Source organism: Hipposideros armiger, unplaced genomic scaffold (assembly GCF_001890085.2).
Source record: "Hipposideros armiger isolate ML-2016 unplaced genomic scaffold, ASM189008v1 scaffold_92, whole genome shotgun sequence".
Lineage (NCBI taxonomy): Eukaryota > Metazoa > Chordata > Mammalia > Chiroptera > Hipposideridae > Hipposideros > Hipposideros armiger.
Genome location: NW_017731442.1, coordinates 1,505,112 through 1,509,646, shown reverse-complemented (window position 1 = coordinate 1,509,646; position 4,535 = coordinate 1,505,112).

Sequence of the window (4,535 nt, the reverse complement as noted above, 5' to 3'; positions counted from 1 at the left end):
CAGAAATGATGTTGTGTCCTTCTTAATGCAAAATATCAAGCGGTTCATGATGTAAAAATGTCTTGTTACTAATGTTTACATTGATCACTTGGCTAAGGAGGTTTCTTTTGAGTTTCACCATTATAAAGTTACTATCTTTTCCTTGTGCTACAATGTATCTTGGGTAACACACTTTGAATCTATGCAAATCCTGTTTCTCTTCAAATTTTCACCCACTAATTTAGCATCCATCAGTGGATCTTGTCTGTAAATTACTACTGTGGTGTTTGCCCAATGGTGATTTTTGTTATCCCTCTTTTCTTCTTTTGCTACATTTATTAACTGGACTTCTACTCTAAAAAAGGTCTGCCCCCTCTCCCCCATTTATTTAAATAGCCAATTATTTACATCAGTATGGATGCATGAATAGTAACAATAAGTATCTATGGGTCTCTGAGTCATAATGCAGTATCAGTTATTTTGTTGCTTTTGGCCATTAGCAGCTCTTTCAGGTTGGCTCCTGTGTTTGTGTGACATCCTTTTTTGAGCACTCTTTTCTGGAACCACAAGATAGTCCAGGCTCATCTTGTATTTTCCCAGCCTCAGCCCAGGAATTATTTCTCCAAAGTTCTCCTTGTTCTTTTGATTGGAGAATGGTGTTTAGAAATAAAGATCTGGATACTAGGTATCCTCATTACTTCTAAATACTCTCAGCAAATAGTACTAGGAAATATATGTATATTAATCCATACATACACACCAATCTGTTTTTCTGTACCTACTGTATATATACTAAAAACCATGAGTTTATACTGATACCTCAGATTCCAAACCAACACCACAGGCTTCATTTTAGCTTTCTCCTTTTCTTTAGAAACTTTTTTCTCCAACACTGAGATACGCAACTCATGACCTACAATATATTTGTTTAATTGTAGCACACACATAAGTAGTTTCAAATTGCTCACTTCTCCCCTTCCCACCATGGGAAACAGTATGTAGATCACAGCATTTATGTACATTTCAATTTGTCTTATTTTTAGGTATAGTGTTTTCCTCAGTTATTTTATTTTTAAAAGGTTTTATTGGGGAATTGGGGGAGGGGAATGGCATTAGGGAATCGGGGAAGGGAAACAGACAAGTTGCTGTCCTTTTGTTCTTCAGTCTAGTTGTGGAGGACTTTGCTTCACTGACCTATGTTGGTATTATCATTGCATTCTTCCTGGGTGAGGCCGTCGCTCGCTGGCCATTGAACGGCTGCTCACAGCGATTCACGGCAGCTCACGAAAGCTCACGCTCACTGCCCACCAGCCCCACTGCAGCCTATGCTGTCGCTGGTGACTCATGGGAGCCCAGCTCCAGGTCGAGCTGTTGTTCACTTAGCTGTAGAGGGTGCAGCATCACTGGCCCATGTAGGATCTGAACCAGTGGCCCTGCTGCTCAGAGCTGGCTCCCCTAGCCAACTCTCAATCAATCCGGCCGGCCCTCCCTGTTATTTAGGTGAGTTCTTTTCTTCCCCATCCCCTGCAGAGTGGCTATGTTACTCATTTGTAATACAGTAAAGTTCATTCCTTAGTATTTATATTCAATTTTGGGTTTCTCCCCACCTCACCCCCACACATTGTGGTTTTTGTTTTTTTGTTATTGCTTTATTGTCAGACATTGTCTATGGCCATACCACCCTGAACTTATCTGATCTCAGAAGCTAAGCAGGGTTGGGCCTCATTAGTACTCGGATAGGAGAAATAAAGTATATATCCTAAGTCAACAGCACAGTTTCCTCAAAGTAATCATTAAATAATATTCTGTATGTTTTATTTGCTAATGTATTTTAAACATTAATAAATTTAATATTGCATATTGAATGATTGTGAACAATATTTAATGAAAGCCAAAGAGACTCCTCTTTTTGGATAGAAAACAAAATGTTACAGTGAACTGTAAAGTAAAATCAAGATATATCTGTAAAACATTACATCTCAATTTAAATCCAAACTACAAAGAAATTGTGGATTAAATCTTTTTTTTTTTTTTTTTTAAAGGTGAGAACCCAACAAGGAGGCTTGGTGAGGGGGGAGTCTGCTGCAGCCATACACTCTACAGGTTCGTTCTCCTGTTGGCTTTCCCCTGGACGACTGCGAGTGTATTGTTCATTTATTTAGTGATTTCTTTAGTCACCTCTCACCCACAGCAGCCCTACGAGGGCCCCTGCTCTGGCAAGTTCGCCCCCACCCCCAGCGAGTTAGTCCTCTGCTATGCGGATTAAATCTTATAGATGTACTACACCTCTAAGGCAAAAAATGTACAAAGACTTTCTCAAGAATGCAAGACTGTATTAGAGATGGGAAAAAAAACTGTTTTATCATGAAAGTCATAGATGAAAGATGTAGTGAGTTGTATATCAGAAGTTCTAGGAGAGATGAGGGGAGCAAAATAATGCTCCCCCCAAGGATGTCCATAGGACCTGTGAATATGTTAGGTTACATGGCAAAGCAAAATTAAGGTTGCAGGTGGATTTAAGGTTGCTCATCAGTTGGTTTTAAAATGGGGATATTATCCTGAATTATCTGGATGGGCTTGATGTAACCACAAAGATCCTTAAAAGGATAAGAGTTGGTCAGATAAGATGTGAGAAGGACTCAACCTGCCAACGCTGGCTTTGAAGATGGAGGAAGGGAGCCAGGAGCAAAGAATGCAAACAGCTTCTGGAAGCTGGAAAAGGAATTCAGTTCTCCCCTAGAGCCCTACCTTGATTTTAGCCCAGTGAGACAGTATCAAACTTCCCACCTACACAACTGTAAGATAATAAATTGTGTTTTAAATCACTGTTTGCGGCACTGTTAGCACAGCAATAGAAAAACAATTACAATAGACAACAGACATTTGAACTCTAAAGAATTGGATAACTCGTGGTCCCTCCCTAGCTTATGGACTTTTCCTCCCTTTATTCTTTTCCTTTTGGTCTAAGCGTCAAACAGACAGCTCACTGTTATTCAAATATTATCCTACTTGGTTTTAGGTATTCACTTTTGAGGTATGGGAAACATTGCTATGGTTCTAAGGGTCATTCCAATATAAAAAACTTGCCAATTCTCCATCACTCCTGCTACCTTGTTCCCATTACTCCCCTCTTCCCATATAGGAAATCAATCATTTTAATTTCTGGTTTATCCTTGTATTTCTTTTGCATAGATGAACAGATATTTGTTTTCTTATGTCCCCTTCTTTCTTACACAAAAGGTCGTATACTATACTTTTGCATTTAAGCAAATTAACGTTTTAGAGTCCAGTGAATTTAGCACAAGAAGTCTACTTAATGACCTTAATTTTAGCAAATACTGTTCTGCTTAAATACTAAGGGCCAGGTTGAAATGAATTAAAGCTTGAGACCTGAGGAAACTGAATTAGCATAGGTAACTTGCAGGAAGTTCGAATCTTAATTTGCAATTAGGGTATATACACTAGGTCCTTCTCATCATAGACCCTGGTAATTGAGTTCATTAACTTTAGTAAATGTGGGTGGCATAGGGCTCAAACTATGTTGCTGGCACAGACAAATCAATTATTCCCTTTTCAGAGGCTTACTGAATGGGTGAAATTTCTGATGACATGTGTGTGGGTTCCCCAGTCCTTGAATCCTAAAGCCCTCACTTAGGCATCTTGTCTATGTTACAGGATCGTAGTCTTGGTCTGAGCCTGACGGGGAGCCCCAAATTACAGTATAAAGGAGTGCTCTTTACAGCACTCTTCGATTATGTACAGCCCCGCCCAAACAGGCCAGAAACAGGATAAAACATCACACCGGCATCTATCCTTCCCTTCAAGTGGATCTCCTCAGTGTTAGGCAGCCCCTAACACACTAATCACAAGAGCCCTCACACCTCCTGCCTGCGGGAACGAATATTCCCAAGATCCTGGGCCGTTTCGATTGACGTTACTTCCGGGAAAAGTAACCTTTCCTCGGCGGTTGCAGGCCTGGAGACATCTCGCGACATTTGCTCCCGCGAGATCTGCTTGCTCACTCTAGCGACGACATCCTCCTCCTCCTCCCCGCCGCCTTTCGGCAATCTTCGCCAGTCCCAGCCCCGACCAATCTGCACTCAGATAGCATGGATCATAGACTCCCCCCGAACCCCGGTCCACGCGGGGCGTCAGGCAGCAGCGGCGGGGTGCGAGCTGCTCGAGGCCGACGGCAGCGGCACCGCGGGCAGCCACGGGCTGGAGACGAGCAGTGAGCGTGGGCGGGGCGGGGGTAAGCCAGCTGAGTAGCGGCTCGATTGTTCTGGCCTGGCTATGGCGCCTCTCCTCCCCCCCGCCATGGCTCCCCGTGTCCCTGCTCCGCTCCTCTCAGTGAGTGAAAGTGGCCGCCGCCGCCGCCGGCCCAGCGCCCGCAGCCTCCTCAGCGCCGCCGCCATCTTGGGGTCCCAGGAGCCGCCGAAGGAGCGGGCTAGGAGCGTCCACGCTCAACGCAGTCACCGTCCCACGGCCTCAGAGAGCGAACCGCGGCTCCATCGTCGGCGGGGCGACCCCCCCCTCCGGACCCCGCCCGCACCCCG